This window comes from Stenella coeruleoalba (genome assembly GCF_951394435.1).
Source record: "Stenella coeruleoalba genome assembly, chromosome: 5".
NCBI lineage: Eukaryota > Metazoa > Chordata > Mammalia > Artiodactyla > Delphinidae > Stenella > Stenella coeruleoalba.
In genome coordinates, this window is record NC_137150.1 from 9,082,890 (window position 1) to 9,110,575 (window position 27,686).

The following is a 27,686-nucleotide window of genomic DNA, read 5'->3' on the forward strand; positions in this document are numbered from 1 at the left end:
GAATCACTTTGCTGTACAGCAGAAATTAACGCAACATTGTAATCAACTATACTTCAATAAAATACATTTTAAAAAAAGAATATTTTTCAGTCCACCACCATCATCATCTTCAATAAAACAGTTAGTTGAAATTTTGCCTGGACTTTAGCCAGTATTCCTCTCATTTTGCTTACAGTGCCATTGCTATTCTTTCTCCTTTTCTGTATCTTTATGAGCCTTTTTTGTTTGTTTGTTTGTTTCTTTTTGCGGTACGCGGGCCTCTCACTGTTGTGGTCTCTCCCGCTGCGGAGCACAGGCTCCAGACGCACAGGCTCAGCGGCCGTGGCTCACGGGCCCAGCCGCTCCGCGGCATATGGGATCCTCCTGGACGGGGGCATGAACCCGTGCCCCCTGCATCGGCAGGCAGACTCTCAACCACTGCGCCACCAGGGAAGCCCCATGAGTCTTTTAACAGGAAAGTATAAGCCAGCCTATCAGATATCTCTGGACAGTCCCTTTATGAACCCCAATTGTAGACATGCTTTTAAAGGCTTTTGCCCTAGGAGTATACTTTCAATATTTTAACGTAAGATATAGAAGTTAAATGAGAGAATAGTCTGATATATGGGATTTAGCTCTAGTCCAGCTTTTCAGGAATGCATCTGTTCATGTCTTAAGGCATACATAAATAAATTGATAATTGGATATCAGTAGTTGGCTATATATGTGACACTTTTTATGACACTACAGAATTTGGAAGGAATAGCGTTATGTTCTTTTAAGTATTTTTGATAGAATAGTATTTCAACTTCTGGTGTTTCAATGTGAATTTTAAATTTAATGTCAAGTTAATTGATTAAATACAGTATAACATCTAATGTCCTTCAAATACACCAAGTTAAATGGCAAGCTGCATGTTATTCTGTAATAATCCATTTTAACAAGTAAACAATAGTTGAAAACAGGTGATCTTTGAAAGATCTGTGAGTTAAAAAGTAAATAGAAGCATAATAGTTCAACTTGCCAGGTTCATGAGGCTGAGTCATTTATGAGGAAATAGATCCCAATGAAGAACCATCAGTTAAAGATAACTACTGAAATTTGAAACAAAAACACAGGAATAACATATTGGCACTATCCATAATATATCTAAGAAGTGTTTCTTTTTATATGGAATACAACATTGCAGCATTTCTGCATGAAAATTATTCAGCCACCTATTAAACATTCAGTTGTATTGTGCTGTACATTACTTGAGGCTCCATCCATAAGACAAAATTCCCAAAGTAATTTTTCTAACTGAATCTATAGCTCTTTCATCACCCTGATCCCTGAATATGCATGATTTCCCATTACTGTTTATAGTTAGGACTTCTGTCTTTGCAGTATATGGGCACACAAAGCTACGTTATATTTGCCACGGGAACTATAATTTTTAAGGCCCCTGTGCTTGTAACATCTTTACCTTTATTATATTACCGTAATGTAGATTTTGGGTTTTATAGAGGATCGCGTATCGAGGGAGCACAGTGTTGCACCAGTGAATGGACTGAGTTGTTAGTTACATGATGATGTGGCTTGTTCTTTTAAAGCAACAGTCAGGGAGCTCATGAGAGCGTCACAGGCAATTGACCCGATTCTAAGATTGGCTACCTCGTGTTTACCTTCATTCAAGATGCCCCAGTTTTTAGTCTTTCCTTGTATTAGAATGATTTGCCATGTCCTCTCCCAGGATTTGGCATTGCCTCCCACTAGGAATAAGCATGATATATTTCCACATCACGTTCATATACTGGATTCAGCCATATGACTTGCTTTAGCCAACAGAACATGGGCAGGAGTGCTGGTGTGCCAGTTTTGAGCTAAAGCCTTAAGAGTTACTGAATATTTCTACTTGTTCCTCTTGTACTTTTGCCACCTGCATGAGCAGAACACGAACAGCCCCTGTGTAGCTGCTGTCTCAGAATGAAGACGACGTGTGGAACAGACCTGAACTCAAGCTCAAAGCCTGGAGTCCAGCCTAGTCAGGTTTGGCCAAGTCTAGCCCAAGTGAGAGCATGTGAACCGCGACCAACCTGCAATTCCGTCGCCAGAAAAAGAAATGCTTCTGTAAGTCACTGAGATATTGGAGTCGTTTGTTATGCAACATTGTTGCAACAATGGCTAATTAATACCTCTCCCATTGTTGATGGTTCTCATGCATTTGTCCTCCTGTGTGTGTGCTTAGTGCTTTTGGCTGGCTGTCCAGACGGATGGAATCAACTGGAGCACGCCAAGGACCACATGAGACATTTTTGCTGGGAACTCCCAAGGTAGCAGAGATGTCGCATACCTTTAATGTTCATATTTCAGTCATCATTTTACAGGACTTCTAGGTGGGCATTCAGCATAAAAAGACTGGTGATTCAGGGTTCAACTATTTTCTATTGATGAGTTATGAGACATCCATTCAGATTGTAAGGACTTTGGTGAAATACTCTCTTCCTTTCACAACATGCATCTGGAGCATTTACATATTTGAGCAAGTATCTGGGCATTCTCATGAATTAACATGTGAACCTAATGAAGCTTCTTCATTTGAGTGGACCAAGTACGCGTATCTTGTTTATACCAAGGCCCCGCTTGCAGTGAACAGACTCTAGGAGAGCCCCCAGTTATCCCTGCCTCCTGGTATACGTGCCCTGTGTAATACCCTCCCCTTAAGTGTGGAAGGGACTCATCACTTTTTAAAAAATATTTATTTATTTATTTACCTATTTGGCTGCGCTGGGTCTTAGTTGTGGCACGCGGGATCTTCGATGTCGTGTGTAGGAACTTCATTGCGGGATGTGGGCTCTTTTAGTTGTGGCATGCGGGATCTTGTTCCCTGACCAGGGGTAGAACCCGGGCATCCGGCATTGCGAGCATGGAGTCTTAGCCACTGGACCACCAGGGATGTCCCGGGACTTGTGACTTGTTTTTAACAAACAATATATTGTAAAGGTGATGGGAATGTCACTTCCATGACTATGTTACATAGGTTTGTGACCTCTGTCTTGCTAAGAAACCCTTTCTTGCTGATTTTGATGAAGCAAGCTACTATGTGATGAGCTGCCCTTTGGAAAGGTCCACTTGGCGAGAAACTAAGGCCCTTGGTCCTACAGCTGGCATGGAACTGAGTTCTGCCAGTAACCATGTAAGCCTAGAAACAGATCTTTCCCCAGTCAAGCCTTGAGGTGAGACCACAGCCTCAGCCAACATCTTGACTGCAAACGTGTGAGAGATCCCAAAGCAGAGAACCTAGGTAAACCACTCACAAACTCTGGACCTGCAGAAACTGTGAGATTATAAATGTATGTTTTTCTAAGCAACTATATTTGTGGTAATTTGTTACACTGCAGTAAGATGAGTAGAACACTGTCCAACAATTTAGCAAGGTGATGATTTCCGTAATATGATACCTATTTACTTTTAGCATAGCAAACATTTATTGAATACCTGTCAGATGCTAAGCACTTAAAACACTGCCAATGCCGAGATGAATAAGACATACCACTTGCCATTGAGGAACTCACCGTCTAGGTAACGTTGGACATCCAAGCATCTGGTCAACACAGAGGGGACAAACATTATAACAGGGATATGAAATAAATGGCATAAGCCATGTTGCTTATTTTTGATTTTCTTGGCACATTTTAAGCCTGCGCCAGGAAAAAAATGAAAGGGTCTCATATGGAACACAGACATCATAAAATCATGTTGAGAGGTGTTTACCATGGAACCATCTGTACGTACCTGACCAAGAGTAAGTAATCCAATGGAAATCATTGCTATGACCTAGAACAAAACCTTCAAAGAAATGGCTTTACATGATTGTGATCATGACTCCAACATCTTTCCACAAAACGACTGAAAATTAACACTGATTGTCTACCTCCTATAAGTTCTTTTTCCTTATAGGATAATGTTTTTAGACGTGGTGCTTTCAAAGTAACAAAGTTAAGATGTTACTTTTAGGGCTGTGCCATTTAGGCATATTAGTGGATACATTGTAGATGTTGGGGCAGTACAACAAAAATACCTTTGATTTTTGATGTCCGAAGTCCAGAATTTGCTATTTTGTGCATGCAAACAAGGAACCCCAATCATTATGGCTTTATCTAGAATAATTTGCTCTTCCTACAGACTGCAGATGTGTTTTTCTGATCGAGACTCCAAGATTTAAAATAATAAAATAAAAACATAATATCTATTTTTTAAATTGAATGGTTACCATGTGCTAAATATCTTGCTTAATCGTGGGTTATCTCAATTAATGCTCACAACAACCTGATAAATTAGAGACTGTCATTATCCTTATCCCACAGATGGAACTGAAGCCACAGAGGTTGAGTAGTTTTAGTAACTTGGTTGAGATTACATCGTTACCAAGTAAGGGGAACTGGGTTTGGACTTGAGCTATTCTACTCTGGTCCTATGCACTTAACCTCCATTCTATACTGCTTCCCAATGCCTCTGAATGCGCCGAGATTTTTAAGGGCAACTTTGAGCATAGGTGCTCTGGTGATAATAAAAAGCTTAATGGTGCAAACGTGGGTTTTGCAGTCTCAAAGTAGCTGATGTTCTTCATAGATCCATAAATGTTGACGTCATTTCCTCCAAGGGTGAGTGACGTATTTGTGTTTTAAAAATGTATCTAGACAGTCTTTCCTGAGATTCTTCACATAACAACTTAGTTAACAGAATATAACACCTTACATATTGTAGTGGGTAGGGTATCAGGTATGCAGCTTTCAGAAAGAGATTTTAAACGTTCAGTGGCTTCAATAAGGTAGAACTTTCTTTCCCTCTAATTTAAAGCTGTAGTGGGGCAGTAAAGGCTGGGGAGACAGCTCTCCGTGAAGCAAGACAGGGACGCAGTTTCCTTCCATCTTACTGCTGTGCACCTTGAAGGCTGGGTCACCTTCTTCACACCACGTCTTGAAGGCTGGGTCACACCACGTCCGTGTGCCACGTGGCATGCATGCAGAGGAGGCAGTATAGGGCCAGCACTTTTCTTTTAGGCAAGGAACGTGGGAAATGTACCCATTGTCCCCTCTTGCACTCCATGAGGAAAACAAAGTCACGTGGCCAAACCCAGCCACAAGGCAGCATGGGAAATGTAGTCTCTAGACAGGTGGCCACGAGGCTGGCTAAGCCTCAATTCCAGTGACAGAAGAGGAAAATAAATTTGGCAGGGAAGAGGAGCTAGCCGTCTATGATATATCGATATGCAGACACTACAAACAAATCAATTTCTGGTTTCGGCATTTTTTTGGGGGGCAGGTAGGCTCTCTGCAGAGTAATATACATGGTTTAGATGTGAGTTAAAATGACTTTAAACCTAATATCACTGAAGTCTAATAACACTGACCAGTTGGTTTTGTGCCTGCTAATAATACTGACGCTTTGACAACAGGGTTAGTAAATGGATAGTTGCTTTACATTAGGTGAGAACATTTTGAAATTATGTGTAAGAAGGTTGTATTGAGCAACTAATGGAAGGAATGCAGTGAACATGAATTGTTCTGTCTGCCAAGCATCCCTTTTCCCATCTGACAAATAGCCAGGAGCCTTCTTTAGGAAGGGTCCCTGTCTCACTCCTTGTGGCTGTCAGTGGGGTAGGGGGACATCTCATAAGTGCCTTCTGAGGAAAGCTGCCTTAAGTAGTTCTCTCTGAGTACAACTACTCAGGCTCTGTATTACCGCGGTGTAGATTCCATCGGATGACCGCTGCCCTAGGGCCCTAGTAACATGACGTCTTCCTGGGTCTCCTCAGCTAAGGGGTAGTACAGTTCCCCCTGCTGCTGCTAATCTCTGGGTAACCTCCCCATGGCTTGTTTGGTTCTCAGTTCTTTCCTCACCCATGTAACTCATTCCCTGTATTAGATTCTCTGCGTGTAAATAACCGAAATGGTTTCTAGTGTCCTGATAAGACGTAACTGATGAAACGGCCTACTCCATTGGGTTGTTACAGTTCTAGCTACATACAAAGACTAACTAGTTACCTTTTAATCCCAATTTTCAATTCTCTCTGAAAGAGAAGCTGATTGACCTTGTTGGTTTCAGGTTCTTGATGGGGGCTGGAGGTGGGGAAAACGGAGAGGTGATTGAGGGTTGGTGGGAGATAGCTCTTATTATGATCTACAAAAACAGCCGCCACAGTATCTGCTACAGGAACACAGGCTGGGGAGGGGGAGACCCAAATGGCCCATGTTATCCTACAATACTTTCAGTAATTTTTATTATTAGCCTAAAGCCTTTATTACAATGTTAATTATCTTTGTAGTCAAAATAACTCTTAATCTTTCTTATTTTCTTAATAGTGAAAGGCTTTAATCGTGTTGTTATCTCTACCTGGGGTTAGCTGCATTTTAATGGATGGGTCTGAGTGATGAAAAGGTTTTGAAAATGTAAAACAGAGAAGAATGAGAGACGTTGGATTTCTTGATATGACTCATAACTGTGACCTGTAGCTCTAGCCTGAGGGTGGGCCAGGTAAAATCCTAGAATGGGGGTGGGTTTGAGTTCAGGTCCTCAGGGAGGCAGACACCAAGATGGGATTGGATATAGAGAAGTTTAATTGAGAGAATAGCAGTGAAGGATAAAAGGAAGGGAGCAAGAACTTGGGAGAGAGACTTCAGACCACGATGCAGGTCTGACACCTGTAAAAGCTAAGAGGGAAGGAAGGAAGGAAGATTAACTAAGAAAGTCCCAAGACTGCAGGCAGTTCTAAGAAAGTTTTGACCAGGCCTGTGGGGAATCCTTGAGCCAAAGCTGCCCATTAGAGGAATCCTGTGTTAGTAGCCCTGCTGTGCTCTGTCAGCTGGGGAGCAGCCCAGCAGGGAGAGTGGCCTCAGCATAAACACAATCGTGGACCCAAGGGGCAGAAAGAGTCTTACCAAAGTCTTATGTGTAAGGAATGTTCTTTTCTGTAAGTCATTTCCCAGAACACAAACTGGTGCGGGGATTTCTTAATAGTCTTCGCTTTCCATGAGTACAGGCTCTGGTAAATTTCAGTGTTGTCACTGCAAAGCCTTTTTTTAAGGCCTAGGCCTGGAACTGGCACAGATTTGTGTGTGTGTGCGTGTGCCATATTCTATTGTTTAAAGCCGTGCCAGGTCCAGCCCAGATTCAAGGGGAGAGATTACACAAGAGCATGACTTCTGTGGCGGCATGGTTCATTGTGGGCCACCAAAATAATGGTGTCCCACAGATTCTGAACCTTGGACTAGATATTTAGAGTGGAATGCTACTAGCATACCTGAGGTGGTAGCTGAAATTATTGGGTGGAATCAATCCATGGGTGTATCCATTGGTAAGTGCAGAAAAGAGCCCACCAACATGCAAACACACGAGATCTGGGTTGTGATTTTCCTTTTTCTCAGAAGTCCTTGTTAACACTGTTTCTTGATCAACATTTATCCCAACATTTTCCTGGGTTTCTGTTGCTAGTTCTATTTCTTGAACATCTTCATCTCAATATTCACTAGTTTAACAGTAATGATGACTGGTCTAGCCAGAGCTACCAGTTAGTACGTTTTTACATTTTAATTAGTTTTTCCCGATTAAATCTGGCACGAGCCACTCACTTAACCTGTCCTGCTTCTGCAACGAAAAGGGCCTGCAGAAAGTGAGGGAATCCTCCCGTGCAGGGGAGGGTTTGTTTGTGAACAAAGGTCTCCCACGCAGGGACCTTGCTCTGAAACTAGCTAACCTTTGGAAATTTGACCTTTCTCGGCCTTCGTTTCCTTTTTCTGGACTCAACAGTATCAATTTCCGTTGGGCTCTTTGTGAAGATAGGTTAACAAAAGACCATAAATCTTTTTAACTAGGTGAAGCATTTACCGCTCTAATTAGCATTACCATTCATTCAAAGGCTTTCATATTGGCGAAACAAGCAAAACGGCACCGCACTGTTTAAATCACGATTAAGCAGAGGTGGAGGCCAAGGCACAGCATTTAGGCAGATCTGCATTCGGATAGTCAGTCATCCGACCTTTGCCGAGATACCATAATGCTAAAGACATACTGCCCTAGGTTATGAGGTAACATAAAATACAAGCCTAGTACTGTGGTTTGTAAAAAGTAACTGTTATGTATTATTTCTCCACGAATTATACTTAAGTAGGTATGCACAAAATGCTAGTGACTCCCACAAAGTAGCGTGGGGTACGTTTCACAGCGGAAGTGACATATTGGCTGGGTCTTGAAGCAGGAATAGGAGTCCACTCAGCTGCAACAAGGAAATGTAAATTCTTAGGCAGGAGGCCCAGCCCCTCAGAAGGTCTCACCCTGGGAAGGTAGTGGTGGTGAGTGTGAGGGTCTAAGTTCCGGGCAGAGTCCCAGCCTCCAGCTGCGCGCTGGCGGAGAGGGGGTGTGGAAGGTAGAGAGGGAAAGGGGAAGGAATGGAAAGGTGGGGGGGGGAAAAAAAAAAAAAAAAAAAAAAGGCCATCCTGCGCATGCGCTCTAGCGGCAGCGGAGGAAGGCTCGGCCCGCGGCTCCCTCTCCGCCTCGCGCCTCGCGGGGCCCCACAGGCCCGGCCCCGAGAGCAAGCGCGTCGCGCCCGCGCAGTCTCTGGGCCTCGGCGGGCGCCTGCGCACCAGCGTCCTGGGCGCGCGAGCCGCGGGGTTATTAGAGGTGGAGCGCGGGGAGGGCGCGAGGCAGGAGGCGGCCGCCGTTACGGCGCGGGCGTGGTCACGTGGCCGCTGGTCACCGCCGCCGCCACCCCCCTCCCGGCCTGTTCTCTCTCTGGTCGGGTCCGGCCCGGCCGGCACCACGAGCGCCCAGCAGAGACTGAGGGAGAGAGAAAGAGGAGGGGAGGAGGAGGATTCAGGGAGTAGGAGCTGGGGAGCCCTCCTGCGCCACAGGTAAAACAAAATAATGATGATAATCGTAAAGCAGCCCGGGCCCCCTGAGCGCCTCCGCCTTCCTCCAGTGCAGCCCCCACATGCAGACGCTCCCGCCCCGGTCTCCCCTCAGCCTCTCAGGACGAGTCCCGCCTCCCCTTGCTCCGCCGCCGCCTCTCTGGCAGGCCTGTGGTGGTGCCGCCGCCGCCGCCGCCGCCACGGACGGGGACTCGCAGCGCCCTCCGCGTGTGCGCATCCCGGGAGGGCGGGGGCTGGGTGGCGGGAGAGTAGGCTCTTTCGCTCCGGGGCGGCGGGGCCGGGGGGCTGTTCCCCAGCCTGCTGCCTGCCCTTTGGGGTCCCGGCCGCAGGGCCCCCTGCAGCGAGAAGGCAGAGCCTGGTGGCCGGACCCGGGCTCCACTTCCTACTTGGTAGATTTCCCTGTTCCTTTCAGCCCCGGGCAGCACGCTTCCTTTGCGGGCCGGAAGCCAAAGGACCCGGAATCCCCAAATGTTTTAAAGTGCAGCCTTGAGAAGAGAAAAAAGCCTTTCACTTTTCAAGATGGAAACGTGACCTTGTTTGAGTACGACTTCAGTTTTTTCACCTGTAGGAACATGCAAGTTGAGGCCTTTCAGGCTATGAGAAAACTTTGCAGAGGGTGAACGTTGATTTTTTTTTTTTTTAAACGGCTCACCGCCTCCCCCCCCCCCCGCCCCCGCCATTTCCTGGAAAAAGGAGCACCAACCTCCAAAACAGTTTCCTGATTCTACAAGTGACCTAGAGTTTGTTCAGTAGCTATTAAGTAGTTTTACTTCCAGGATATGATTTATGTTTAAAATTCACATCTTTTAGATTTTTTCCTGAATAATTATCCGGAAAGAGTTTCACTTGTCACCATCGAATTCTGACTCCCCAAATTTTAGAATGCAGGTTGCACACCTTTGGGCCGGATTGCGTTGAAATTTCTAGACCCAGTCATTCTTTTGTATTCTTTGTACCACAAAATATAGCCCCAATATATGATTATGTAGTCCCTATATATTATGAGCGTGCGCTGTTACACTGTTGAAAGTAAACCTTTGAGCACCTTTGATATCAGTGATAAATTCATTTATGTGTTGGTTAATATTCTTAAGGAGCTTTTCTGATTCTACGTCTTGGTAGTTTTCACATCTTATCTCTAAATTCAGTTGTAAACGAGCATTTTTAATTTTTACAGCTATCTGCAGTAGAGTCCTGTAGAGCAGTTCTTCTCAAACTTCAGTGTGCCTAGGAATCCCCTGGGGCTCCTGTTTAAATATGCAAATTGTGATTCAGTAGATCTGTGATGCAGCTTGGTATTCTTTATTTCTTATAAGCTCCTACCTGCGGCTGGAGGAGGAACCATTCTTGAGTAGCAAGGATGTAGATTACTTGTTTGCCAAGAAATAAAGTGTATCAATGAACAAGTGCGTTTTAATAATTCACGTTTGGTGTAGAGGTGGCTTGAGATAAGAGACACATGGCAGGATGAACTGAGAGAACTTGCCTAAGGGAAATCCCTTATGCAGAGTAAGCCAAGTCCAGGTCCCAGGGGAGGTGCTAGCGGAACGGGGAGAACTCCCTCAACTAGGAAGAGTGCAGGTATCACGTGTGCACGCTGTGTGGTGCCTACATCACTTGGCCTGCGAATATTCCATGGAAGCTTGGTGTACTTCTAATTGAAGGACTTGCTCAGCAATGGGTAGTTGGATTTTTATCAACATAAATGCTATGCATCATACTCTTGAAGGTTTCTTTTATTGGTGAACGTATTGAGTGTGTTGCTCTTTCTGTCACCCGTTCAAATGCAGCCTCAGTTGAGTAGTGCATTCCTGAGCCTTGGAAGCAAACTTGTAAACAATATAGGGTCTCCACCTGTCGATTTTTTTCCTAAATTTTAAAAAATGTAAATTGAAAAGTTTACGTTTAAAAAAAGTAAGTTGAAAAGTGTCACACGTAACTTCATATATTCATACTTTATATACATAAAAGTGGTTGTGCTTAAGTTTTGAAAAAGTTTATGGCAGTAGAACATCAACTATTTTTAGCACCGTAATTTTTATAGTCTTCATTCTAGTTCTTCACCATTGTTTTTCATGTTAAATAATATTATGACAGTACTTTTTTCTTCCAGTTTGAGATATAATTGATGTATAGCACTCTATGTAAGTTTAAGGTGTGGAGCATAATGATTTGGCTTACATCATGAAATGATTATTATGATAAGTTTAGTGAACATCCATTATCTCATATAGATATTAAAGAAATAGAAAAAACTTTTTTTCCTTGTGATGAGAACTCTTAGGATTTAACAACTTTTTAACAACTCTTAACTTTCATATGCAATGTAAAACAGTGTTAATTATGTTTATCATGTTGTACGTTATATCCCTTGTACTTATTTATCTCATAACTGGAAGTTTGTACCTTTCATCTGCCTTCATCCAACTCCCCCTCCCTCCACCCCTGGCTCTGTTAACCGCAAATTTGATCTCTTTTTCTATTTATTTATGTATTTATTTATTTAACATCTTTATTGGAGTATAATTGCTTTACAATGGTGTGTTAGTTTCTGCTGTATAACAAAGTGAATCAGCTATACGTATACATAATCCCCATATCTCTTCCCTCTTGTGTCTCCCTCCCTCCCACTCTCCCTATCCCACCCCTCTAGGTGGTCACAGAGCACCGAGCTGATCTCCCTGTGCTATGTGGCTGCTTCCCACTAGCTAGCTTTTTTACATTTGGTAGTGTGTATATGTCCATGCCACTCTCTCACTTCATCCCAGTTTACCCTTCCCCCTCCCCATGTCCTCTACGTCTGCGTCTTTATTCCTGTCCTGACCCTAGGTTCTTCAGAACCATTGTTTTTTTTTTTTTGATTCCATATATCTGTGTTAGCATATGGTATTTGTTTTTCTCTTTCTGACTTACTTCATTCTGTATGATAGTCTCTAGATCCTGATCTCTTTTTCTATGAGTTAGTTTTTGAAGTATAATTGACCCACAAAACTGTTATTTCCTATTACACAACATCTAGTTAAAATTTATCATCCTACAAAGCTATTACATAGTTACCGACTATATTCCACACCTGTACATGTTATACCTGTGATTCATTTATTTTGCAACTAGAAATTTGTACCTTTTAATCTCCCTCACCTATTTCATTCCTCCTCCCACCTCTCTCGCAACCACCTATTTGTTCTCTGTAAATATAACTGTTTTGATTTTGTTATGTTTGTTCATTTGTTTTTTAGGTTTCACACGTAAGTGAAATCATATGGTATTTGTCTTTCTCTCTCTGACTCATTTCACTTAGCATAATACCTTATAGGTCCATCCATGTTGTTGCAAATGGAAAGATTTCATTCTTTTTTATGGCTGAGTAATACTGCATTTTGTGTGTGTGTGTGTGTGTGTGTATGTATATACACACACACCCCCCACATCTTCTTTATCCATTCATCTATTGATGAGCACTTAGGATGCTTCCATATCTTGGCTATTGTAAATAATGTTGCAATAAATGAAGAGGTGCATCTAGTTTTTCTAATTAGTGTTTTTGTTTTCTTCATATAAATACCCAGGAGTGGCATTGCTGGAACTTTGGTAATTTTATTTTTAATTTTTTGAGAACTCTCAATACTGTTTTCCATAGTGGCTGCACTGATTCACATTCCCACCAATAGTGCACAAGAGTTCCCCTTTTTTCCACATCCTCACCAACACTTGTTATTTGTTGTCTTGTTGATAATAGGTATTCTGACAGGTGTGAAGTGATATCTCAATGTGGTTTTGTTTTGCATTTCCCTGATGATTAGTGATGTTGAGCATCTTTTCATTTGCCTGTTGGCTATATATTCTTTGGAAGAATGTCTGTTGAGATCCTCTGCACATTTTTCAATCAGGTTGTTTGTTTTTTGATGTTGAATTGTATGGGTTCTTTTTATATTTTTGATATTAACCCTTTATCAGATACATGATTTGGAAATAGCTTCTCCCATTCAGTAGGCAGCCTTTTCATTTTATTAATCATTTGCATTGCTGTGCAAAAGTTTTTAAGTTTGATGTAGTCCCATTTGTTAATTTTTACTTTTGTTTTCTTTGCCTGAGGAGACATATCCAAAAAAATATTACTAAGACTGATGTCAAAGAGCTTACTACTTGGGTGTTCTTTAAGAAGTTTTATGGTTTCAGGTCTTACGTTTAAGTCATTAATCCATTTTGAATGTATTTTTCTGCATGGTGTGAAGAGAGTAGTCCAGCTTGATTCTTTTGCATGTAGCTGTTCAGTTTCCCCAACATCATTTATTGAAGAGGCTGTCTTTTCCCCATTGTATATTCTTGCCTCCTTTGTTGTAGATTAATTGCTCATGTAAGTATGGGTTCATTTCTTTATTTTGTTTTGTTTTGTTCCATTAATGTTTGTGTCTGTTTTTGTGACAGTACTGTCCTGTTTTGATTAATGTAGCTTAGTAATATAGTTTGAAATCAGGGAGCGTGATACCTCCAGCTCTGTTCTTCTTTCTCAAGATTATTTTGGCTATTTGGGTTTTTTTAATGTTTCCATCCAAATATTAGAATTATTCTAGTTCTGTGAAAAATGCCCCTGGTATTTTGATAGGGATTGCATTGAATCTGCAGGTTGCCTTGGGTAGCATGGCCATTTTAACAATATTACTTCCTCCAGTCCATGAACACAGTATGTCCATCTGTGTTGTCTTTGATTTCTTTCATCAGTATCTGATAGTTTTCTGAGTCTAGATTTCTTACTTCCTTAGGTTTATTCCTAGATATTTTATTCTTTTTGATGTGATTATAAATGTGATTAATTTATTACTTAATTTTTCTTTCTGATAGTTTGTTAATATATAGAAATGCAGTAGATTTCTGTATATTAATTTTGTATTCTGCAACTTTACCAAATCCTTGATGAGTTCTAGTAGTTCTTTGGCGGCATCTTTAGGATTTTCTAAGGATAGTGTCATGTCATCTGCAGACAGTGACAGTTTTACTTTTTCCTTTCTAATTTGGATTCCTTTTATTTTGTTTTTCTTGTCTGATTGTTGTGGCTAGGACTTACAATGCTACGTTGAATAAAAGTTCCAGTACTATGTTGAATGAAAGTGTTGAAAGTGGGCATCCTTGTCTTGTTCCTGATCTTAGAGGAAATGCTTTCTTCACTGTTGAGTGTGATGTTGGCTGTGGGCTTGTCATATATGGCCTTCATTATGTTGACGTATGTTCCCTCTCTACCCACTTTTCTGAGACCTTTTATCATAAATGGATGCTGAATTTTGTCACAAGCCTTTTCTGGACCTATTGAGATGATTGTATGATTTTTGTACTTCAGTTTGTTAATGTGGCATATCACATAAATGGATTTGCAGATATTGAACCATCTTTGCATTCCTGGAAGAAATTCCTCTTGATCCTGGTGTATGGTCCTTTTAATGTATTGTTGGATTTGATTTGCTAATATTTTGTTGAGGATTTTTGCATGTATGTTCATCAGTGATATTGGTCTGTAATTTTCTTTTTTTGTATATCTTTGTCTGACTTTGGTATCAGAGTGATGCTGGCTTCATAGAATGGGTTTGGAAGTGTTCCTTCCTCTGCAATTTTTTGGAATAGTTTGAGAAGTATAGGTGTTAACTCTTCTCTGAGTTTTTGGAAGAATTAATCTGTGAAGCCATCTGGTCCTTGGACTTTTGTTTGTTGGAAGTTTTTAAAATTACTGATTCAACTTCATTACTGCTAATTGGTCTGTTCATATTTTCTGTTTCTTCTTGGTTCAGTCTTCGGAGATTGTATCTTTCTAAGAATTTGCCCATTTCTTCTAGGTTATCCATTTATTGGTGTACAGTTGTTCATAGTAATCTCTTATGATCCTTTTTATTTCTGTGGTGTCATTTGTAACTTCTTTTTTATTTCTGGTTTCCATTTGCATGGAGTACCTTTTTTCATCCCCCTAACTTTTAGTCTGTGTGTGTCTTTACATCTGAAGTGAGTCTCTTTTTAGGTAACATATATATGGGTCTTATTTTGTATCCATTCAGCCACTCTTTGTCTTTTGATTGGAGCATTTAGTCCATTTACATTTAAAGTAATTATTGATAGGTGTGTACTTACTGCCGTTTTATAATTGTTTTCTGGTTATTTTCATAAGTTATTTGTTCCTTTTTTCTCCTTTTGATTTGGTGACTATCTTTAGTGTTACTTTTGGATTCCTTTCTCTTTTTTGCATGTGTATTTAGTATAGATTTTTGGTTTGTGATTAACATGAGGTATATGTGTGTGTATATGTGTATATATATATATATGTTCATCATATATATCTATATCTGTATTTCTGTATAGTTATGATTGTTTTAAGTTGATGATCTTTTAGGTTCAAATATGTTTTAATAACTGTGCATTTTTAACCCCTTCCCCCAGTTTACCATTTTTGACATCATATTTTACATCTGTTTGTTTTGTGTATCCCTTAACTATTTGTTGTGGATGTATTTACAAGTTTTGTCCTTTTACTTTCCTACTAGCTTTATAAGTGGTTGATTGACTACTGTATATTTGCCTTTACCTATGAGTGTTCCTTTTGTAATTTTCATATTTCTAGTTGTGGCCCTTTATTTTTCGCTTAGACAAGTCCTTTTAACATTTCTTGTAAAGCCAATTTAGTGAGGTTGAGCTCCTTTAGCTTTTGCTTGCCTGTAAAACTTTTGATCTCTCCATCAAATCTGAATGAAAGCTTTGGCAGGAAGGGTGTTGATGGTAGGTTTTTTCCTTTCATCATTTTAACTGTTTATATTGTGCCACTTCTTCCCAGCCTGCAATATTTCTGCTGAAAAGTCAGCTTATAGCCTTATCAGATTTTTCTCATATGTAACTTGTTGCTTTTTCCTTGCTGCTTTTAATATTCTCTCTTGATTTTTAATTTTTGCCATTTTAGATACAGTGTGTCTTGGTTTGATCCTCTTTGGGTTGGTGCTGCTTAGGATTCTCTGTGCTTCCTGGACCTGGATGTCTGTTTCCTTTCCCAGGTTAGAGAAGTTTTTGGCTATTATGTTTTCAAATATGTTATTTACCCCTTTCTCTCTTCTCCATCTGGGACCCCTTTAATGTGAATGTTAGTACACTTGATGTTGTCCCAGAGGTCTCTTAAACTGTCCTCACTTCTTTTTATTTTTTCTTTTTTCTGTTCAGCTTCAATGATTTCCACTACTCTGTCTTCTAGCTCACTGATCTGTTTCTCTGTATCATTTAGTCTACTGTTGATTCCTTCTAGTGTATTTTTCATTTCAGTTATTGTATTCTTCATCTCTGTTTGGTTCTTCTTTATATTTTCCAACTCTTTGTTAAAAACTTGTAACTTCTCATTCTGTTTATTTAGTCTTATCCGGAGTTAATTGATCATCTTTATGATCACTGCTTTGAACTTTTATTGGGTAGGTTGCTTATCCCCACTTCAGTTAGTTCTTCTTCTGGGGTTTTATTTTGTTCCTTTGTTCGGAATATATTCTGCTGTCATCTTATTTTGCCTAGTTTGCTATTTTTATTTCTGTGTATCTGGTAGGTTGGTTACATTTCATGATCTTGGAGAAGAGGTCTTTTGTAGGAGACATCCTGTGTTTCCCAGCAGTGCACTCCCCTCTAGTCACCAGAACTATATGTTCTGGCCACCTGTGTGGGTCCTTCTGTTGTGGCAGGCTGACTGCTATTGGTGATCTGGTAGGTATGGCTGGCCTCTGGTCTCGTTGGTGGGGCTGGGTCATGAGACAGCTGGAGGTGGGTTCCTGGGGGGTCCCGCAGCTAGTGCTGATTGGTAGGTGGGCAGAGCTGGGTTCTGGGGTGGGTGTAGGTCCAAGGGGTCCTAGCACTAGAGTCTGTTTGCTGGTGGGCAGGGCCAGTCCCTGACATGGCTAGCTGTGGTGTCTGAGGTGTTTCAGGGCTGCTGTTGGCCCTGGTGAGTGAGGCTGGATTGCAGGGTGGCTGGCTGAGGGGTCCAGGGTGTCTTGGAGCTTGGGTCAACCTGCTGATGGGTGGGGTTGGGGCCCAGGGGCTTCTGGGACTAGTCCCGGGCTGCTGATGAATGGAGCCAGGTTCCAGGTCCTCTGGCTGCAGGGCCTTGGGGGTCCTAGAGCTGGTGTCTGCCTGCTGGTTGGGCTGGGGGTGGTTCCTGACACATCTGTCTGTGGCTTCTGGGTTGTCCTGAAGCTGATGTTGGCCTGCTGGTGGGTGCGGTTGGTGCCCATCCAGTGGTGGGTGAGTCCGGGTCCTGGGGCTAGTGCCAGCCCACCTGTGGGCGGATTCGTGTATGACAGTACTTTTGAAGCACTTACTAAGTGCCAGGCACTGTTCTAAGCACTTTATGTATCTTAATTCATTTAATCCTCACACCAACCTCGAAGGAAACTGAAGCAGAGAGGGTAAAAGTCACATGCCAGCACAGAGCTGGGATTCTGGCTGACTCTAGGGTCCATGCTTTTAAGAGTCTTCTCTTTGTTGTGTTTTGGAAGAAAATAAATGAATGATACTCTTTTAAATCCCCTTTTCCTAGTACTGTTGAGAATTATGAACTTGACTTTCATTTTAAAATTCAAATTTGTCATTCTTTTTTTTTTTTTAATTTCCCCCATTTTATCCCACTTCAAAATGAAGAATTGCCTCAATGATTGTAATCTTTTCTGAATAAGACATTGAAATTTGCAGTGGTTTATTTTGTTTGCACTTGTTTGCTGGACTGGTCTCTAAGTTTGTATGTCACTGTTAAAAGTGAAAGTGGCGTCTGTTTCCTTTTGAACCTGCAGGTTTTGAGGCCTTCATTTCTTGCCTATGACTGTCTCCCCTCCCCTCTATGCATATATGGTAGATTTATTTAAGTTTGTTATTCTAACATTTAGGATTTTGAGGGGGATTGACTGGGTTACTGACTTTTTATTTGGCTAGTAACGACAATAAGAAACTAAACATTGGTCATCATTATCATATTTAATTCTGAGAAGGTAAGAATGACAGCCTTAGAATGAAGAATGGTGTTTTAAGTCGAATAATTTGTGTTTCATAAAAATATATATGTTGTCTGTCCCCCACCACTTCTGTCTCAGACCACTGAAAACTTTGTCCCACATCAGCCCAGTCTGAGGAATGGTGCTTGTACACCTGGTCTAAAACATTTCTCTTAACGTGGACAGATCATTAACATGGCAGTGCCATACAGTTTGTGTACTAGAACTTGAGAACTGAAAGGTTGTGAATGGGGGCAGTTGTGGGAGGGGAAGGAGATGGGGGAGGGCCAGAGGCTAATTCCGGTGGCATTAATTTTCTATTAACTGGGATAATAGTAAGTTTGAGACGGAGGTCAGTATAACAGCAAATCTGTGTTGTAAATGTTTTCTGCATGCTTGTTCTTTACTGTGATGTCTCATAATGCCATGCTGGCCAGTTACTTAGCCTCACAGTGCCTCACTTTTCTCATCTTTAAAATGAGGATAGTAATAGAAACTACCTCACAAAGTTGTTTTGAGGATTAAATGATTATATGTGTATGTATACGTGTGTATATACACATAAACACATGTAATATATGTATTATACCTATGCTCTTCTTATTACGTTATATGTAAATGTTACATACACACACGTGTGTGGGTATATATATGTGTGTGTGTATATATATATATATGACGTACATGTATACGTCATACATGTATACGTCATGTATACAAGGGATAAACAATTGTCCCTTGGTATTGGCAGGGGATTTGTTCCAGGACCCCTGTGGATACCCAAATCTGTGGATGCTCAAGTCCCTTATAGAAGATGGCATAATATTTGCATATAGTATACACACATCCTTAAGCATACTTTAGATCATCTCTAGATTACTTATAATACCTAATGCAATGTAAGTACTATGTAAATGGTTGCCGGAGCCTGGCAAATTCAAGTTTTGTTTTTGTGGACTTTCTGGAATTTTATTTTTTTTCCCCTGAATATCTTTGATTCATGATTGATTGAATCTGCAGATGTGAAACCAGAGTATATGGAGGGCTGACTGTATACATACATACAATACTTAGATAGTATCTGGTACATAGCTAATGCTACCATCTAAGTGTTAGATATTATGTTCTGCTATGATAATCTGCAGTGGTTGATCATATCCACATATTCAAGACTGACTATGTTTGAATGAACTTAATGGAAACCGTACATTTATTTGGTATAAGGCTGTAGGGCCAAGAAAACAGAAAGTTTGTGCTCTTTTGGATGAAAATACAAGATTGGTATAGTAATGATTTTATCCCTTTGGAGATTTAAATATGAATAAATATGGTTTGGCAACTCAGATCTTTCAAAACAAGGAAGTAAGCCTGTAGAAACAATAAAAGATGTCTTTGGTGGTGGTATAAAAGGATTAGTTTAAAATTTTCAAGTGTAGTGTTATGAAGCCCAGAACAAGATAACCTTTTTCTGGAGGCTTCTCTGATCATAACTTTTACCTTCCTCCACTGACTTGTTTCTCCTTGAAATAATTCATCTTTCTTTGCATCCTCCAAACTTGGTCTGTAGTTCCTTATCTGAAACCCATGGTGGCATATGTGTCTCAGAAGTAAAAAGGTTTTGGAATTTAGAAAATTAATATGGTGCATATGCTGCATATCATGAAACCTCCTGTGGGTAGGAGCAGTCACCCCATAATCAGACACATTAATGTTCCCAGCGAAATTACACATCTTCACACTAAATAGAATAAAAAAGACTATAAAAAACCTTACATTAGTTAGACCATGTTTCTCTGACAGCTTAGAAAGTAATTTTTAGGTTTTAGAGCTTTTTGGATTTTTGGAGTTGGAGATAAGGGATTGAAGTCTGTGTGTCTGTGTGTGTATATATATTTTTTAGTATTTATATTCATCATAGTGCCTGTCTCCTTGAGTAGACAGAGAACTGGAATATAGGATCTGTGTGTTAGCATTTGGTATCTTTAGCATCTATAGGGCCTGGCATGCAGTAGGTGCTCATTAAATGTCCATTAGTTTAGATGAAAAACATCTAAAGATAATATCATTCAGTCATTGTTCTGTGATGCATGTTGTATCTGTGGCTGACTCAATGAAAATATTTAATAATTTCAGATTTATTATTTTTTTAACTCAATTGCCCAGGAAAGTTGGTTATTGGACAACTTTTTTTTGAAACAAAGAGATTTGAAATAGTCATTACAGAGGATTGCAAATTTTCATAAATTTGTATTGACAAGAATGCTTATCTTGACCTTTTTATGGGTCATGCAGTCTACATTTAGAAGAATGATTTACTTTTTAAAATTGATTGGATTTAGTTATATATGATAATTATGATAAACTAGTTGTGGTATATCTGTCTAAAGAAAATGCTGCCATGGGTGAATATCTTAGGTCAAATAATCACAGTATGATAATCTAGATAGCCATTAGAAAAAAGGTGTTTTTTTTTCCTATTACAAAAAGTAATGCTTATTGTGGAAATTTTATAAAAATGAATTATCAAAAATAATCACGTGGACTGTTGGATAGTTCTTAAAGTTCTCTTCAGGGTTATTGTGCTTGGAGAGGCTGAAAATAAAGTCAGGTTTGTAGTACAAGTACTAGTTTAGAAAGCCAAGTAACAAATGTTGGTTAGCGGGAATGTTTTATGTTTTAGTGTTACTAAAAGTTTTGTCCCTAAGTAAGATGAAAAGGTTGAACCTAAAGTAATGAGGTCTCCACTTCCAAATAGTGGGGTCTTCAGAATAATTAGATCAGTGAGAAGTAAGCTCCCACTTCTGATATGACCACCTTGGGGGAGATGCACCCGCCCTCTGATGGAGTTGGGATGAAGACTGAGCCCAACTCACAGGCTCTGGCTGCAGAGGCAAGCATTTTGTTTGCTGATAACCAGTGGGGATCAGAATCAACCCCTTGAGAGTTTCCCAGAATGCTACCTTTGGAGTTGTTGCAGGAATCCAAGAGGAGTTACTAACACTGTATCTCTTGCCATCTTGGGGTGAGATAGTGGATTGATTGCCCTGGATCCCTAGTAGGATTTGGGGGTGAAGGTGGATTTTATAGGAGATGGGCAGATGGTACCACTATGTCGGTTTTTGTCTGCTGCATTCATTAAACTAGACTTCTTTTTCTTCATGAAGTCCAAGAATCTTGGGGTAAGAATGCTCATTTTGATAGGTCAGTGTGTACGGTGTGGGGAGGATTGGGATAAATTGCCTCCCTTCTCCAATCTGCATTTCTCTTAACTAATTTAGAGTTAATTTTAATTTATTTATCCTGTGTTGTGTGTATGTAAATTGTAGCTATACACAGCTAAACATGTGTATATGTAAATAATACCTAATTTTTAAAAAATTAATTATTTTATTATTTTGGCTGTGTTGTGTCTTCATTGCTGCGTGCGCTTTCTCTAGTTGCGGCGAGTGGGGGCTACTCCTTGTTGCGGTGTGCGGGCTTCTCATTGCAGTGGCTTCTCTTGCTGCGGAGCACTGGCTCTAGGCGTGCAGGCTTCAGTAGTTGTGGCACACGGGCTTAGCTGCTCCGCGGCACGTGGGATCTTCCTGGACCAGGGCTTGAACCCGTGTCCCCTGCCTTGGCAGGCGGATTCCTAACCACTGCGCCACCAGGGAAGCCCTGTGTTCTGTTTTTAAATTTTATCTTTCATAAGTCCTCATGCACTGATGTTATATTTCTAGGTATATTTCTAGAAGTGATATTACCGTATCTAAGGGTATGTATAATTTAGATTTTGATACTTACTACCAAACTGCCTAATAGATAATATTAATTTGTACTGCAACTTTTAGTGCAGGGTATAAATTGTATTTTCCCATAATCTTGCTACCAGATGGTATTGTAAATCATTGCTTTTAGTTAACCTGTTGGCAAAAGTTGATAGGTTGCTTTTATTCTTATTTCTTTGATGCCTGTTTAAGCCTTTTGTCCATTTTTGGGGGGTGTTTATTTTCTTATTGACCTGCAAGAGCTTTTTGTGGGTTATAGATTTGAACTCTGCTTATTACATATCTTGTAAATATACTGAATTTGGTTTCTCAATTTTGCTTATACATTTTACAAATTCTTATGAAGAATTATTACATTTTTATGTAGTTCCATATATTAGTCTTTTTCTTTATGATTTTGTTTCTTGGCAGAAACAAGTTTGAACTCAGTTCTCCAATTCTCCCTTATTTGTCATCTTTTTACAACTCTGGTCAATCTTCCAGTAGTTTCAAATGTAGAATTTTTGCACATTATACATATTGCTGGGGCAGGCGGGGGCGGAGATGAGTAGACCAATAAATTCCTTAGCAATTATACAGATGTCTATTTGGGGGATTAATTTCAGAATCTTGTCCATCTCTTAATTGTCTTATAATAAAATGGAATTGATATGTTATGGAATTTGGCAAATTTCTGTCCTAGACAGTACCAGAGAATCAAGGTGAATAAAGACAAATTGTTCCTTGGTGTCAGTGTTACTCTTTCCCACAAAATGAAACTTTCAGTGATTGAAATATAAAAATACAAAACCTTTTAAAATTGAAAACAGGATAATATGGTCAGCTAGGTTGTGTGGACAAAGTTATCAACAATGCCTTGAAAAGAATTAGAAATGCTAGAAAACAGTCTTTTTTTTCCTTAAAAGCTAACATGACAAAAAGAAATTACCAGGCCAAAATCTGCATGAAAGTGGGAATTCAGAGAAGTAAGCAGAATATTAAAACTGCTTTTCCTCTGAGGACATTTGCCATATTCCAGGGAACTTTTATTTTGGTTTTGAAGGCCTCATAAGGCACAAGGTATAGAAATTAAAGCCTAGATAGGCCCAAGGAGAGGAGTTTAATAGGGAATTCCTTCTCCATAAAACTGAGACTTCAAAGAGCTATGTCTATAGAGTGTGGTTAAATCAAGTTTAAAACCCTTACCATGCTCTTGATCACAGGAGGCTGCAAGAATAGTTGTCTTGGACCTGAAAAAACACCTGTTCCTAAGAAGTTATAACCAGAGGTCTTCCCTCCTCTTGATTTGCAGCTCATATTCAGTGTCACCTGGGTGGTACAAATCTCATCTCAAGTTGTGAATTTAAAGTGGTTCTAGGTACCTGGGAGAAGCAAATGAAAGTCCTTTCAGGTAGAATACGTTTTTATCTTAGGTCCTAGGAAATTCCCACAAGTAATTTTCCAGAGAATTAGCCCACAGTAAAAGATAACCAACCACACAAGGAAACAAGGCACCATGAGTGAGAAGCAGCAGAAACAATTGACAGAAGTAGGCCCTCAGAAACTTCAGGTTTTGGAATGATCAGACAGCGATTAAAAAACAACTGTTTATTATGTTTACATAAAGGTGGAAAATATCTGCAGGGAATGAGAAATTTAGCAGATTTGAAAAAGACCTGAACAAAACTTCTAGAAATAAAAAATAATAATTATAATGAAAAACTCAGTGAGTATGGTTAATGGTAGATTAAATACAACTAAAGAGACTTAATGAATTGGACATAGGAGAGAACAAATTATTCAGAATGTAGCACAGAAAGACAAGGAAATGGGTAAAAAGAAAGGAATTAAGATTTATAGAACACAGAATGAGAAGGTTTAACTGTATTTCAACAGTTTTCTAATTGTAGAAGGGAGAAATAATGGGAAAGGGGGCATTGTTTGAAGATATAATAGCTGAGGATTTTCCAGAACTGATGAAAAGCACGAGTTCACAAATTGAGTAAGTTCAGAGAAATACAAGCAGAATGGCTAAAAAGAAGTATACATCTAGACACATCATATTGATATGGAGAGCACCAGCAATGAAGAGAGCATCTTAAAAGTTGGCAGCAAACAAAAGACAGACTACCTTTAAGCTAGCTGTGGCAGCTATGCTGACAGCTCAGGAGCAGAAATGGAAGTCAGAAAACAGTGGGATGATATCTCAGTGTGCTGGGATAAAATTGCCAGCTTAGTACTCTATGCCCATTAAAAATACATTTCAAGAGTAAGGGTGAACTAATGACATTGTCAGACAGAATTTTGAAATATTATTCTCTGATAGTAAAGAAAACATATGGATAGATATAATTTCTGATTGATTCTGGTATTTAGAATGAAGGATTCTAATAGGACTAAGCAATTCTGAGCTCCACATAGTTATTTTATTCTTAGAAAATTGTTGTGTTTATACTTAATAAACAGAGATACTGTTTGGCAATATTTTTACCAATATAATACTCCAACTTTTGGATCTCTTCTCTGTTCAGAATCTTCAGTGTTGTTGTAGGAAACCTTTTGCGGTGATTAATGCATACCTTTAAGTCTTGCTGAATCAATAATGGAACTTTTAATATTCATATTTTTTTGAAATGTTTTAAAAATTTTATTTTATTTTTGGCTGCATTGGGTCTTTGTTGCTGAAGTTAAGACAAGAGAATCTGGAGAAAATTGTATCTTGGATTTGCAAAAATAATTCCTGGAAATGACTTTATTTTCTTCTCCCAGTCCTAAATTCAAATTTCTGAAAAAAAATAGTGGGAGATGATTTTTAACCCATGAATAAGATTAGTATAAATGAGAATCTAGAATTTGTGGGAAGAACAAATAGACCTTAAAGTTAGTCAAATGGACCTACGTTAGAATCTGGCTCCACCATTTAGTAATTCACTCTTGGTCATGTGACTTAACTCTTCTGACACTTAGTTTTCTTATCTGTAAAATGGGGGTAAGACTGCCTTGCGGGTATACCCTGGGGAATAGAGGAGCAGTGTTTGTAAAAAGCCCTGAGTACAGTCCATGGATCTTAGTGGGTTCCCAACTCATTGTTACTGCTGAGTGATGGAACAGTGAATTGAATCTGGCAAGGAATTTGAAATTGTTTGTTGTACAGATGACGTAAAAAAGTTGATCATACTTTTCATGTTGAAGAGTCATGGACACTGAAAGTAATGAGAAACTTTCTTTGCAGTTAAGAAATTGTCAGAGTGTGACAATTTCACCTGTTCAGTTGGTGGTTAATTTTGCCGCACATCAGGTTAGGCAGCTTTCCCTTCTTCATGGCAGGTAAGAAGGAAAGATCGAGTCAGTGACTTGCTTTATAAAGGTAAAAAGATTTCCAGCCACAACACACACACACACTTCTGTCTCCCAAGGTCAGAGTTCATGGTGACAGTTAATTTATGGCAAACCTGAATATTTTAGGAATTCAGTCTAAAAACTGGTTATGAAGTATGTGGTTAAAACTTTATGCTTTAGTTTTCAGAAGTTAAATAAATTCATTGGCCTCTGATAATTTAGAATAAGAGCTATCAGAGCACTCTATTGCTATTTGAATTGAGAAATCTAACTTCTATAAAATATTTAGATCTAGATTTTCCTTTCTCTGCTTCTTTTTGTTTATAGTCAAGACATGAAATAGAATCTTTTAAATGTGGAATTACTTGTACACCTTGCAAGTTATTTTCTAGTTTTTTCTTTATTCAGTTTTCCCTCATTGGTGATAACTATGTAGAATGTATTAGCTGACTGCATTTTTAATCCATACTTATTATAGCAAAATTACAAAAATTTATAATGAAGACAATTCAGAAGTTTTTATTTTTGGAACTTGACGTCATTTTAGAATGTTGGTTATAGTGATAATGTTATATTTGTAGCTTTTGAGTTTATTCAGGTTACAGAGACAAAGACTAAAAACAAATCAGGCATTTCTTGTCTTTCACGAAGTTCTGGGATTTCCAGTCAAATACTTTGAAAATAAATTGGGTAAAGATAGTGACACAACTTTATCCAAATATACACATATGCTTCCTATTAAACATCCTAAATGTTTTAATTTTCTTGATTTACTTTGGACACTCAAGTGATGCAGAAATTGAGCAGCAGCAAATTTTTGTGCAGTTAGATCATGTTGGATTGGTATTTGTGCAGTGCTGCTTTTGATCTTGGAGGTAATTCCTTATGATCACAAACTTTAAAGAACTTTAAGATTATACTTTCTAAACTGATATATTTTACATTAGTAAAAATAAAGAGGATTACAAAAGACACTGTATGAAACTGCTGAAGACATTTTTTTCTTCTTGTTTACATCTGACTTCGTATTTCATATTTTGAGCTTTGGTTGTTTATAGTCCACAGGCTGGTAATTTCTTCTTAACTAGTGGTTGTATGCTGTGAGAAATTATAGGTTAAATTCGAATGAGCCTCTGTTTTGTCTTTTATCTCTTCCAATCTCTTATATTTTGAAAATGAGTGTTATTTCATGATATCAAACTGTGTGTGAATCAAAGTCATTCCTCATAGGAATAAATTACTAGTATAGTCTGTAAGTTAGAGTTTATTCATGTATCTCTTTAGTACTCTAGTTTGACTTTTTCACAGCACCAAAGAGATTTTTAGGTACAATCATATCTTCACTTTCTACAACACTATTAAGATAGGTTAAACACAAGCAGTCCAGTTTTAAGTTCATCTAGTAGTCCGTTTTTAAAAAGAACACCAGATAAATAGGGTTTTCTATTTACTAATGATTGCTTATAAAAAATAAATAATGCTATTAGGTTTTACTAGGTTACTTTTGTGGTGTTTTGCTGAGAAAACATTCCACTTATGACATACCGAGTAACATTCTAGATTTTTTGTGGAAAACTGTAGTCTCTCCTTGATAGCTTAGCAATATGGGTGGCTACTATAGAATTCTGTAGAAAGCTTTCAGTTGAAACATTGTAGTAGTTTTGGTCTTGAATATTAATTATCTTTTATGAAATAGTTATGCAAGAAATTATTCAGAAATCATTGCTGTCTTGAGAAGATCAATGAAATTTGGTGAAAACAATTATTTTTCATAGTTAATTAGATTTATAAAACTTCTATATTCAGTGATACCGAGGGTTTATTAATATTGTTAGTTGTGATGACATTGTGGTTGTGTAAAAAAAAAGTCTGTTTTTTGTATTTTTTAAGTAAGTTGAGGTAAATGATAGGAAGCTAGGAACAAGTGAATAAATGTAACTAAATTAGCTAATTTTTTGAGTCTGGGTCATGTATGTATAAGGATTCATTGTTTTCACATCTTTTGTATATGTTTATAAAGTGTTATTATAAAAATCAATTATAGGTTACCAGGGGCCAGGGAGGGGTAATAGGGAATTATTGTTTTAATTGGTATAGAGTATCTGTTTGGGATGGTGAAAAAGTTCTGAAAATGAATTGTGATGGTGGCACAACATTGTGAAGGTACTCAGTGCTACTGAATTTTACAATTAAAAATGGTTAGAAATGGTAAATTTTAATTTTTATTAAAATTATTATATTTCACCATAAGAATTAAAGTACAGTCATACAAATAATCCCAGGAACCATCATACTTTAGAGAAAACCTTTGGGGGCATGTGATACCTTTTCTTTTCCCCTTCCTTTTCTTTTTCTCGTGAACTTTTTCCTCCTTCATTATGGAGAGGAAGAGGAAGGAAAAGCACTCATGTCACGTTGGCACTTCCTTAATGGGGTTAGGTTCTAGAGTGGTGTTCTAATTGCATATTAGTGGTTTGTGAGGTCCGTTTAGTGGGTTGCTTCCAGCATTTAAAAAACTTAGGAAATATGCAGTGCATTGTGCACAGTGAGTGTAAATGTGGTTATCAGTACCTGTACGTTTTTGTTGTTTTATATTATGTATATGTGTACTGAGTTGTGATGTGAAATGTATTCCTTCAATGCAGCAGGCATTTTAAAAAGAGGAATAAGGGGCTTCCCTGGTGGCGGAGTGGTTGAGAGTCTGCCTGCCGATGCAGGGGACACAG

The 27,686-nt window shown here is 39.1% G+C and overlaps 1 protein-coding gene across 5 annotated transcripts in view; it reads left to right on the forward strand.

The window, feature by feature from the left end:
• The first annotated feature begins 8,430 nt into the window (after window positions 1-8,430).
• Window positions 8,431-27,686, forward strand: part of TBC1D5 (TBC1 domain family member 5) — a 532,640-nt gene continuing 513,384 nt past the window's right edge. For 3 of the 5 annotated variants that reach the window (XM_079921169.1, XM_079921174.1, XM_079921170.1), the window contains exon 1: window positions 8,431-8,867. The gene's annotated coding sequence lies outside the window, so the exon portion shown is untranslated. Of the gene's footprint in view, window positions 8,868-9,286; window positions 9,502-10,533; window positions 10,567-27,686 lie in introns of those variants that run through there. The other 2 variants (XM_079921172.1, XM_079921173.1) reach the window with 2 other exon arrangements.